Source organism: Nycticebus coucang, chromosome 12, assembly GCF_027406575.1.
Source record: "Nycticebus coucang isolate mNycCou1 chromosome 12, mNycCou1.pri, whole genome shotgun sequence".
Lineage (NCBI taxonomy): Eukaryota > Metazoa > Chordata > Mammalia > Primates > Lorisidae > Nycticebus > Nycticebus coucang.
In genome coordinates, this window is record NC_069791.1 from 34,767,403 (window position 1) to 34,780,973 (window position 13,571).

A 13,571-nucleotide genomic window follows, 5' to 3' on the forward strand; every position below is an offset into this window, starting at 1 on the left:
ATGAAAGACTTGGGGCAGAACCCCCCACTCTGCCCGGAGCTCTGACCACCCCAATCAACCGCAAGAGACGTCGCTTGATGCAAAAACGCAAGAGGATTTTTATTCCAGCATGCTGGGACTTGACTCACAACTCTTTTAGGAGCCGAGAAGTCAAGCCCCGCACAGCAGTTTTTTACAAGCTTATAAAGGCAAAAACTACCAAGTAGGCGGGAATAGCAGACATGCCAGGGGCTCTAACAATAAAGTAAGAGGGAATAGACACAGCTGGGGCTCTAACCAGATAAGAAGAACTCTGGTTCATTATTCAACTGTCTTAAGACAAGACTAACAGTCAAATATTTGCTTAATAGTAAACATTTGCTGCAGCTCCTGGGGCTATCTCCTGGAACAGTTACAAAAGGTCACATTCCTATGGTAGGGAGTGAGAAGTGGTCACATTCTCATGGTAATATTTTCTTTCACAGATATTTATGGTAAAGAATACACAGGGTGGCCATAAAGTTCATAAGCAATTTAAACAGTGGTAGGCATTTAAATTGCACATGAACTTTATGGCCACCCTGTATACTTTGTTTCCCTCTCACAAATAAATACTACTAAAAATAAATTTAAAAATTTGAAGTGTATATAGTAAAAAATAATTGTTGCTGTGTATCTCATACTTTTAAACTCAGAAATATCTCTTCTACTTACAACTTTTTAAAATTTCAAATTAATAGGAGAGTACAAATTTATTTTTAGGTTATGTTGTTTTCACTTCTAGGGTAAAGTTCAAGTTGTAGTTGAGTCCTTCACCCGTACTTACAAGTTTTATCCTTATGAATATATTGAAAGAAAAATGGAGATGTGAACAAAAGACATTGAAATGTATTACTTCAAACTTGAATTAACTTAAAAGGGGAATTAGGTTCAAAATTATTCAAAATAACTGTTTAAATGAAAATTCGATATTCATTCCTTCAAAAAAGAGATGTTTCCATCACATTCTTGGCCGAATTGAAAGCTGGCTGTTCCACATTCTCCCAGCTATAGTTGCCTCCTTTTATCTTTGACCTGAATTTACATAACCAGACATTTCCTGGCCAAGCTGGTGGCTCACACCTGTAATCCTAGCATTCTGGGAAGTTGAGGCAGGTGGATTGCCTGAATTCAGGAGTTCCAAACCAGCCTAAGCTAGAGTGAGACTCTGTCTCTACTAAAAATAGAAAAACTAGCCAGCCGACATAAGCTACTCAGGAGGCTGAGGCAAAAGGATCTCTTGAGCCCAAGAGTTTAAGATTGCTGTGAGCTATGATACCAGAGCACTCTACCCAGGGTGATGAGTGAGATTCTATAAATAAATAGCCGTTCCAAACCATTTCTTTTCCTTCCACTCTCAAAAACTCCAGGTTCTGGACAGCACCCCTAGTTCAGTGGGTAGGGCACCGACCACATACACTGAGGCTGGCGGGTGCAAACCTGCCAGGGCCAGCTAAGACAACAATGACAACTGCAACAACAACAAAAAGGAAAATAGCCAGGCCTTGTGGCAGGTACCTGTGGTCCCAGCTGGTTGGGGGGCTGAAGCAGGAGAATTGCTTGAGCCCAAGAGTTTGAGGTTGCTGTGGGCTAGGATGCCACAGCACTCTACCCAAGGTGACAGTTTGAGACACTGTCTCCTCCCCCCCAAAAAAACACTCCAGGTTCTATAAAGTCACTCCATCCAGGTTGACACACTCCCAGCCATCCTTGTGCTGTCATCTGTGATGTCTCAAATTGCTTGGAAGATTGCAGCACAGAGCTCACTGTCACTACTTTCAAAGACCGCAGCCCCCAGGTGCTGTCCCATTCAGGATCATGCCTTCCTGGTTTCTTGACCTCCTTTTGAATACTCTTTTTGTCTTCCTCCACTATCTCCTCTTACTCCTAAAGGCATGACTTCACCTTATTACCCATGATTACATCACCTTCTTAAGCTTCAAACCTCTCCCCTCCTGCCAGTGCATTGACTCTCCTGCCACAGGTCACAAATGCTTTTAGCTGCCCCCACCTGATAGTCCAGGAGTTAAAATTCAGCACTTTTACCAACCCAGCCTGGGTTCAATTCCTGGTCAAAGATGTTTGGGTTTCGTTAAGAACTCCCATCTGCTGGCCTCACAACTTTTCCAATATCTATTATCTGTTTCACAGCCTTATTTCTCCCCATTCCTCTTTACACTTTTCCTGTCTGTCTCTACTCAATGAAAAGTAAGCTCCATAAAGACCGAAGTCTACTTTTTCCACTCTTGCTTCTAGTGCCTGGAACAGAACCGTGCCTAGCACAAAGAACAAATTCAATAAAATTAAATAAATGCATGAATGCCTATGAGAGCCGGTCATTGAGCAAGGATAAAGAGAAAGTCTCCCTTCAAGAAACTTAATCTATTGGAGCCTATGTATCAGCACATGCATACAAATTTGAACTGTTTTTCCTTGAACTAACTGCCTGTTCTTAGTTCATTTATCATTTTATACCTTTATTCCAATGTCATTATATTTGGGAAGTACCTTACTCACAAGAAAATGATTTAACTTTCCAAACATATCTTTTAGGTATATGAGTAATAGCTCAAGGCATTAAAAACTCTAAAAAAAAACCCTATTTTTGTATCTACCTCATAGTAACAACTGTCAATTCAAAAACACCAGAAAGGGATTATATTTGGCCCTGCATGAATCAGGACAGTATTCAAGTGTGTTAAGTTTCTTTCTTTTTTTTTTTTATTAAATCGTAGCTGTGTACATTGATATATTCATGGGGCATCATTCACTAGCTTCACAGTGTGTTAAGTTTCATACTCCTCCCATCTCTAGCCCCAGTGATACCCAGATGGTGCCATTGTGCAAAACAGAAAATTCCCCTACTCAAGACACTTTTTTGCCATCTCCTGGAAAATTGTGGTAATAACTATATAAATGTGCAAAGACTACGAGTTTAAATGGCTCCCACTAGTGTTATGCAGTTCTATAGTTTAAAATGTATTGGTTTAACCCATTTTTTTCCAAAATTTATTTGACCATGGAAGCTTTATTGTTTCTTCGCACCACTTATACATATCATGTGGAACTAACATTTTCTGATATATAATTTGGGGAATAATGCTCTAAGGTACCATATGAAGTGGTTAGTTTTAGGCCTATGCCTTTTATTTCTGATTTTATGTTTGTAATATTATTCTCTGTTCGCTGAGGGTTAGACCTCAGTTCCTATGGACTTCTGTTGGAAGCCCAGCTCTGCCACTCACTTTAACAAGTTATGTTACCTCTCCAAGGATCAGTGACCTCATTTGTAAACTGCACTAAGATTAAGGATTGCAAGAGACCTGTATGGTTCCTAATATGTGCTAAAATCTCATTAACTAGTAACTCTTCTACCCACAATGTTCTCAGGCGATGTGATCTATACAGCAGAATTACTTAAAGGAAGGTATGTTCAACTGAGGAAGCATAACTTTGAAGGAGTAAAAAAATAATGGTCAACTGGATTTTGTTGTAAATTTATTTTTATAAAAACAAAAATTGTTTTGAATTTCAACCAAAATGTATAAGCTCCTCAATAAACAATATATACAAATTAGAGTCCCAAGTGTAGCAAGTTTGAACTTCATGCTTTTACCAAAGTGAACTCACATACTCCCATATTCATGTCATGTCAGTAAGAAAAGTAAGCTCGTTGGTAATGGAGGCTATCCCTTAGTCAGGGAAAACAGAAAATTTTTCTGAGAAGCCAGCATTGCAGATTAATTTGCTAATCACTCCAGGACCTTAGGGTGTGCGGACCTAACTGCAGTAAATCTGGGCCAAATCATAAGCCTTTTGTCATATAGCTCATTTGTCCTTAAGCCTTGAAACTTTTACCCATGGTACATGCAAAGTAGATGCATGAACTTCCATAGATAGAACAATTTGTAATTACTACTATATAAATGAAAAACAGGCAAACACATTGCCAGGCTTATTCTGATGGCAACACCAATCCAGTATCATTTTTCACCTTTACAGCTGGCTTAAAGGTGTGGTGACCTGATGACCAGACATGAAAAAGATAACTGGGAAAGGCAGGTGCTGTATTAGTTTACCAGGACTGCTATAACAAAAACTTTGTAACTTAAACAACAGAAGTTGATTTTTTTCATAGGCTAGAAGTTCAAGATCAGCTGTGAGCAGGCTTAGTTTCTCCTCAAGCCTCTTGCAAATAGCTGCCTCCTCTCTGCATCCTCATGTCTCTGTCCTAAGCTCTTCTTATAAGGACACCGGCCATCCTGGATTGAGGCCTACCCTAATATTCTCATTTAACCTTAATTGGCTCTTTAAAGGCCCTATCCCCAAACACAGTCACACTCAGACATACTAGGGAGTTAGGACTTCAATATAGGAATTTGGGGTGGGGGGACGGGGAACACAATTCAGTTTGTAACAGGGCCCAATTCATGGAGCAGCAGGAGTACTTAGCACTTCTGTAAGAGCACTGGCCTGTGTACCTCAGGCTAACACAGAAATGAAGTCTCCCCCCAGCCCTGAGAGTGCTGGAGCTTTTTTCTAAATACATTTTCCTATATGATAACCAGCTCTTATTTCCATTGCACTTCTGCAACTGAAAGAGAATAGAGAACCACAGAATAATTGGTGATCCTTATCTGTATGTTTCTATAAAGCATAGTAAAGTGCTTATTGAGAGAAATGCAGCTGAAATGCCCCTATTAGCATTTACAGTGGAAACACACATCCTTTATCTCTTCGTTTGTGGTTTACCAGTTATCCTCTGATCTCCTAGTGACTTAAAGCTGTGCCAGTGGCCAACCTCCAAATGTAGCTCTGAAAACCAATGGAAGTGACAGCCAAGATGTATAGTTTTCAACTTACACTTAGGACTTTTTAAAAATCTTTTTTAAAGAAATAAATTAGTAAAGGACAACAAAAATGAATTAGCAAAAGGAATGTAACATCTCAAAATCTTAAAGGGAAAGAAAAACAAGATGATTACCAAGATGGCAGTGATTTTAAGTGCATTTATTCTTGGCCTGAGAAATTAGAAACATGGATTAAAGCAGAGAGAAACAAGCTGAAAAGGGAAGGGCTTGTGTAAGACCATTACCACTGTCTGTGTCAATTTAGATCATTAGTCAATTTTGATAATTGAAACATACAGCACTAAAATTATTCGAAAAGTATTTCTATGATTACAATATTTTTTCTTACCTTGGTATCTATTAATGCAGGGAACGACTGTAAAACAAGTCCATCTTTTGCTTTAATAAAATCAAGATTGATTTTAAAGTAAACTTGTTTATATATCTATGAATAGGAGAAAGATACTTAAGGTAGGATCCTCAACTGAATGATCACACTTGCTTGTCAGTAATGATTAAAATGGCTACTATAACAAAGGGACTTAAATGGTCTGGGTGAAGAACCTTCAAAGTTCACCTTTCCAGCTTTGCAATGAATGGGTCCATCAGGTATGGATGTCTCAGGCGCGTTGCCCACAAACCATTTGACAGCAGGGGGAGCTCTTCTGTTAAAATCCGAAGTTCTTTTTAAAAAGCTTTTAGGATAGCGTTTTCTTTAGTACCCAACTTAAAAACAATAGTTAAAGCATTGTCTTTAAATAACAAGGGTCCGTTTGAGCTTTGAGTTTTATTTGGGGCGGGGAGAAAGGTCACCGAAATTGAACATTTTTGCAATATAATTTAATAAGAACTTTTTTGATAGCACATGGGCAGTCTTTTACATATAAACTTGTGGCAGTCATCGTGGACATGGCGAGGGGAAGGCTTGGAGCCTTAGAATGTGACGTGCACGTTTTAAAGGCAGGACATTTTATATAAAACAAAGCGAAGTAATTAAAAGTCATCCTACTTATCCCTCTCAAAAACAAAGAGTTCTCCATCCTGGAGTCAATGTTTGGCGCAAATGGCAGGAACGGTCTTGCCCTGAAGAGACAAATGATTTTATAACAACCGAATATTAATATGTAACAATGTGTGCTTATTTCCATCCCTTGATCAATGGCAGCCCTGGCGCCAGAATCCTCGGTGCCTCTACACTCCACAGGGTCGTACTGCTTCCCTAGTCCCAAAGCGTGGTCTTTTCTCCCTCTCTGACCTTGGCCGTCACCAGTCCCTCCCCAGAGTGAGTCAGCCAGGATCAGGGTCAAGGATCAATCGCCACAAGAGACTGTACCCTAAGAACCGTAAAGGGGAAAGTTTCCGCGTTGCCGCTTCACATCAGCTAATTGGTGCGTTTTTTTTAACTTCGGCTTAAGCCAGGAAGCATCAAACATCTGTATTTTCGGAATCCTCCTTGTTTCGCTTTCAAGATAAGGAGGTCCTACTAGTGATCATGCAAAAAGCCTTTTTTGAACGCCGCAAGTCGCAAGCCATTGGACAAGACGCTAGCCTTGTCCAGGTCTCACGTGGTTTAAATTCAGCCTCTGCGAGCCCCCGGAACGTTTGCTTGGTGTCACCCTTAAAACTTTCGTTCCTTTTTGTAAAAAGCAAAAGACGCAGTTTAAACCTGCCGGCCCTGCACCGGCCAAACCCGATCCATCTAAGGGGGAGCTGGCGTCCCAGAGGACCGCCGCCTGGCTCAAGACTTAAAAGATTGCCGAATTCCAGTGACTCTGGACGCCGCGAACGCCACCCGAGGTCTCCTCCTGCGGCCCCGCGCGCCAGCTGAGGGGGAGGGGCGGTCGGGCGCAAACGCAGGCGGAGGTCGCCGCCCGGTTGTGCAATTCGGTTATGCAAATAAGCCAGGTCCTTCCGGCCAATCAGAAGCAGGATGTGCGGTGACGCGCGCGCCGAGCGCCTGTAGTATTTATAGATCGTATTTAAAGAGCCCTTGGGAGTCTCCCCGGGCTCGGCTGGGCGGCGTCGGTGGTAGCGGAGCTGCAGTTAGCGCGGTGTGCGTGAGGTGGCGGGGTGGCCGCCGTGCGTCCCGGCCCTGTGGGGTGTTGGGCGTGGGGGTGCGTTCATACGCGTTTCGCGGTGGCTTTTACCCACATCCTTGTTCGGTTTCTGGAAAGAGGTTGGACACGCTGCAACTCCGACGATACTTTTGCTTAAGACAAAGCCAGAGATTTGGAAATCTCAAAAAGGCTGGGGGCAGAAGGTTTGAACCGACTCCACCCCAGCCCTGCACTAGAGCCACCAGCCGACGCCGTTTCCTGGTGCTGGCTCTGCGTTGAGGCGGCCTTCCTGGGGGGAGGGGAGAACAATGCCTCCCGAAAAGCCAAAAGTCGTCGAATCGGGGGGCGGGGTTATTGGGCTGGTTGGTGAATTCGTGGAAAATAAATTGCACGGTAATGGCCGTGGTTATCTTGGCGTTCGGTCGATTGATCTTCTGACTTCCCAGCCAGAGAACTGCACGCTGCGGTGCGAAAGCAGGAAACCGGCATTACGTCAGAAGAGAGAAGAGACCCAAATTGCAACGGTTGCATTTGTAGGGCTGGCCGGCTTCCTTTCTTAAACCTTATTTATTTTCCATGGACAGGCTTTGCTGGGCTCGGGCACTAGGTTCTGCTCCGCCGAGGCGTTGCAGCATTTCAGGCAAAGGGGTGGACGCTGGCGTGGCCTGGGGAGTTCCTTGGCCACCAGCCCCAGGTCGCAGTATACCCTCCTCCCCGGAAAGCTCCTAAAGAGGCACAACCAATTCGTTTTAAAGATAGCCCCGGGCTCAGCTGCTGTCTTTAGTGCGAGTTCACAGCAACCCCAGGAAAACAGGTGGTGAATGGGAAGAAATCCCAGTACTATACGGGGCTGGACGTTGTCTCTGCACCTTGTCAGAGATCTCATTTCTCAGTATTAGGGACGTAATTACAAGAAGCTTGTAATTCTTGATGGGTTCCTGCTAGGGACCCACCTCCTGAAATCTTGTTACTGCTCCTTAGAAATCTCTTTAAGGACAAATGTGAAACAGGAGAATATTGTGAATTAAAACATTTTACCTCTTGGAAAATGTTTGACACTTGCCTCACTTGCTCAGCTCCTCCCTCACTCCTAGGTTCAAAATCATTACTAGGTAATTTAGGAACCCCATTCCACCCATGGGCAAAGCTTGACATACACAAAGGAGGTGATAATAGCTAAGGATTGTTAACTGTTCTTTGCTAGGCCAGTCATTATCTCTTTAACTGTCCCAATAGCTGGCTGAGGTGAGTACTGTTATCCCATCTTACGGATAAGGAAACATCCTGAAAATCCAGCTGTCCACCAACTGGGCCATAGGCAGTCTTAATTCCAAAGTCTGTCTTGGTGCAGTGTCTGTGGGAAGAGGAGATGACTGGTCTAGGGGAGTTCTAGGCTCATATTACACCAGGAAGACCTTCATTCATTTCTGCTGTGTGTCAACATGTCTTTAGTGTCCTGAAGTAAGAGGGACTAGGAAAATCTGAGTTAAGCTAATTTTCTCTTTGCCTCACCTTTGCAACGAGTTTATAAAGTCGTTTAATGATTAAACTTTATAAACACTATATATCACTCCTAGTTCAGGCCATGGGTAATAATATCCATTTTTCTTGAAACACACAGGGAACCTAAAGGACTGAATGATTACCATGTAAATTAGGGATGAGGTAGGGTTGAAAATTAGGGGATAACCCAATTCAAGGTTAGTTGAGTCTATCTTTGCTTGCCTTATCCTCCAATCATTAGTATCTAGACAAGAAAGACAGCCACGGAAGGGAAACTTTCTGTGGTGTAGGAAGATTGTGATTAGTGTCTGGGAAGGAAAATTCAAATGAGGAATTAATTGTTTAGGAGGAAGAGGTTGTATGAGTTTGTGTAACCACAATGCTGTATATTCAAAGTGTGATCTGAAACAAGACACCTGACAGACTCAATTACAGCTGTGCCCCATCCTGGCTTGTGTAATAAGCTGTGGAGGCTGTGACTCAGTTTTGCTCCTCTGTAGAATGGTGGTTCACTTGCCACCTTTCTGTCAATGGTTTGACTCCTGACTGTTTGCTTCCTCCTCTTCCTCTTTGGTCCTTTAAATGCTGAAGTCTCTCAAAAGAGTTCCTTCCTGAGCTCCATCTGTTATCACTCAGCACACTCTTCCTGGGTGACCATGCCATAGCCCTGTAACCATCTGCAGCTTCCTGCTTCTCCTCACATCTCTTTCCTGAGCTTAGATCTGTTTCTGACAGTATACAGAACATCCTCACTTGGACACCTCAAGCTTAAGTGTTCCAAGCTGAACTGCTCATTATCTGTCTCCCAGCCATCTCTGATTAAAGGGCAACTCCGCCTCTTTATATCTCCACCCAGTCGTTGGAGTCAAAGCCTGGCCATCATTCCTCTTTCCCTTACTCAACCCATCAATTTAACGGTTGACTCCTAAACATGGTTCAGGCCATCAGCTACCTACTATCTCTAGCTCCTACAACTTCCACTGTTAGCTGAGTCTGTCATTCCACTTCAGTGGCCCTCAGAATGAAGCACGGCATGGATTATAAAGCCCCTCAAGGTGGAGCCCACCTCTGGGTGTCCAGCTGCTCCCTTTGTTTGCACTCCACCCTTCAGCCTCTTAATTTTTTTCATTTCCTCTAATGATGTCAAATTCTCCTGTTGTTTCTCTGAGCTTTAGTATAGGCTCTTCCTAGAGTGCCGCCATTACCAACTCCTCCCATCTCCATGCCCTTCTCTGACTGCACAGCTCCTAATACTTTCAGTTGTCATTGTATGTCACTTCTGCCAGAAAGCTGTCCCTAACCTCCACCAACTTCATGGAAGTGCTCCTCCAGCTGGGGCCAAACACTGCTTCCCCTTCACAGCACTGGTGCACTTTGTGCTATGTTTTTTAAGTTTTCTGAATGTATGCGCTTATTCATGTAGGAGGGGTATACATCAGAATCATTTGCAGTACTTTATCAACCTGCATCCAAACCCTCATCTACCCCTTACCACTCCCAGTCTGCGTTGTGTCATGAGCTGCAAATCTCTGTGTAATGAGCCCCTGGTATTGAGACTGCTGTACCCCTTGAGTGCTGTTAGGATAGAATAAAGGTTGCAAGCCAGTGCACTATATGGGCCGCTCCTGGAGAAAAGAGATTGCACCTGTCCTGCCCGTGACTGTTTCCCTGGAGTGAGGCACAGCAGATAGCACTCAGAAAGTACCCATGTAATTGATCAGGGATGTGGGGATTAGACCACATGTGAACGCCCAGGCACGGTAGGCATTGGGTAGATCTGGATTGTTTTTCGTTCCACATGTTAACATGGAGCCTAGGAGTTACCCTTTGATGCTTTGTGCCTGTCGATCTTGTCATCTTCATCCTTCAAGTCAGTGAAAGGATGAGATTTAGAGGAAGTTCCTAGCCCTGCTGCCTCACTGTAGCTGTGTTTTTATTTAAACAAAACAAAAACACCTTGTAAAACCTGAGCCTGATTTTTGATTGGCACTCTGTTAGTAAGCAAACTGCCTCTCATTGTTTCTTAACAGTAAACAGTTGCTTATTTGTTGTTTTTTTTTTGTTTTTTTTGAGACAAAGTCTCACTTTGTCATAGTGGTATCACAGTTCATAGCAATCTCCAAGGGCTTAGGCGATTGCCTAGCTATTTTTTTTTTTGCAATTTTTGATCAGGGCCGGGTTCGAACCTGCCACCCTTGGTATATGGCGCTGGCACTCTACCCACTGAGCCACAGGCACTGCCCTATTTGTTGTATTATTTTTTTTTTTTTTTGTAGAGACAGAGTCTTACTTTATTGCCGAGGCATCACACAGCTCACAGCAACCTCCAACTCCTGGCTTAGGCGATTCTCTTGCCTCAGCCTCCTGAGTAGCTGGGACTACAGGCGCCCGCCACAATGCCCAGATATTTTTTTGTTGCAGTTTGGCCAGGGCTGGGTTTGAACCTGCCACCCTTGGCCCTACCCACTGAGCCACAGGCACTGCCCATTTGTTGTTTTCTTAAAGGAAAAATATGCCTACCAAAATCCTTTTCTGAAGGGAGGTATCTGCAGGAAAGGAACTTTATTCTTGTCTTCAAAGAAGTGGGACTGAAAAGAGAGTCCACGCTAGAGAGGTACAGGTGTAAGGGGGACCTACTTAGAACCATGACACTCCTGTGGGCCTGGGCAGGAATTACTGCCAAATGGGTGACTGCAAAGCATTAGTGGCCTGGGACAGTCCTGCCCCAAAGAAAACAAGATACAGTGAGATCTGGAGTTAGGTCTGGATTTGAGTTTAACTCTGGGGCCTTGATCAATAGCACAGGCTCTCTGGGTCCTTTCTTGGCTTCCTCTTTGTTGAACCAAGATTCCATTCATCCTACTTAACCTACAATATGTCCCATGGTTTGTCAGAATACAAATACCTTGTGAGATGTAAAGTACCATATAAATACAGTGTGTTAATAAACGACGTAATTGTAAGGTATTGACTTATGGATTATAAGTCAATATTTATCGAGTGTGATGTGATTGGTAGATGCCAGGACACAAAGGTGAATGAAGAGGAAAAGGGATTTAAATTTATGGATCCTGCCAATTTCTGTTCCAAACTCTTTTGTAGTCTATCTTTTTAATAGTGCTGAGACTCAGCCCTCAAGAGGCTCACATTCAGAAAGATAACACAGGCATTTATTAAAATGCATATAAAGCAGCTATAATAAATGCCAGAATTGTCAAATGGGAACACAGAATTGTCAAATGGGAGCAGTTAATCTGCTAATTGCTAGGAGATGAGAGGGAAGGTGGAGAAGCTGTAAAGAAATAATGACATTGATACTTGGGCCTTGAAGAGTAAAATAGTATTAATAGACCTATAGGAGGGCAAGGGCATGTCAAATAAAGGGAACGGAGAAAGGTGGAGGCCGGAAAGTCAGCAAGAGGGAAAAGGAAAGGGGTGGTAGAGCAGAGAGAACAGTGCCAGTGGGTGGTGGTAAGGGGTGAAAGTTAATCCGGGGCTGACTCTGGAGAACCTTAGATGTGAGGCTAAGAAGTGGATTTTATTTTACAGATAGTGATGCATCAGGCTCCCAGAACATTTTTGTAATGGGAGGAAAATGACATGGTTGGATCTGTCCTCTTTTAGAAAGGTCTACACAGAAGCCAGACTGGCAATGAGGAAACAAGTTGGGAAGTAATTGTAATAATTCAGGTGCGTGATCACGAGAGCCTAGAACAGTGGTTTTCAAACTGTGGGTCATAATCCATCAGTGGATCTTAAAATGATTTGGGTAGGTCAACCAAAACATGTTGTTTCGTAGCTCTTTTACTTTATGTACTTACATACTATGCATAAACTCTCTGGGCAGTTTGAATGTATAATTAATTCACTTCTAGAATGGATTTAAATCACAATCAAAATAAACAAGATGAACATACAATTTGGCATATTTAATTGCAGAAACATTAGCTTTCAACATAGGCACCATCATCTTGGATACAAAGTATGACAAAATTGAAAAATGTAGGGTTTATTACCTGGAAAATAAATGAGGGGGAAAAAATGGATGATTAATCATCAGACTTAAATCTTGAGTAAATTCGTTCTTGGTTGCATTTTGCAAATTGCATCTTATATAAAAGTGACTATTAAAAATTGTAACTGCATAATGCATTTCTTGTAACACAATGCAAAAATATATTTCTTACCATGAGTCATGGTCAGAGAAAGATTAGAAACACTGACTTAGAAGATTCTGGCAGTAGCTACGGGGTGAGAGAAAGAGGTGCGGATACCAGAGAAATTTCTGAGGTAAAATTAGACGTGATGACCAATTGGATGTGGGAGAAAATGAAAAGGAAATTAAGGGCGACTCACTGGTTCCTACTATGGACTACCAGGACATATGGGGATATGGTTCCATTCACTTCCACCAGCGTTGCCTGATGGAAAGTACAGAAGACAAAAGTACATAGACAAACGAGGAGGCATTGTTGGGGCTCTCCATGATAGGTGAAAGAGACTCATGCCTAGGGAATTTTAGTAGAACACAGTAGCTGCGCCCTCAGAGGAAGCCTCTTGTGGGTTTTCAGAGCTTTTCAGAGGAGACGTTCAGAGCTGAGTTTTGAAGGAGTGTTTGTCAGCCAGAAGCCCATAGGTAAGAAGGAAAGAGCCTGACAGAGATCAGAGTGGAACAGCAGGATGCTTGTGTGAGTGGGTGTGTGAGCGAATGTTATAAGCAATTTGGTGTTACTAGAACCCTGTGAACCAGAGATGAAGCTGGCAGGTTGTAAAAAACTTTTGTCATGCTAAGGAGCTTAGCTCTTGTATCAGATAAAGAGCTACTGAAGGCTTTTTAAGTAGGTTAGTGGCAAGGTCACAATAAGGTGACTGTTTTAGAAAGCTCACTCTGGCAGCAATATGGAGTAGATTTATAATGGGGGCTAGATTGAAGATCAAGAGACAAAAATTGGGGATATTAGATTAGTCCAGGTTAAGAGTTGCTGGCCTGCTGCAGGGCAGTGAGAAAGACAGAGAAAAATGGAGTTAAAAATTGGCAAGGCTCAGTCACTAATTGAATATAGAGAACACTTGTTAGTGTCTGATCAGGAAAACAGAAGCCACGCCAACAGGTTTAATAGAACAAATTTAATTATAGGGAACT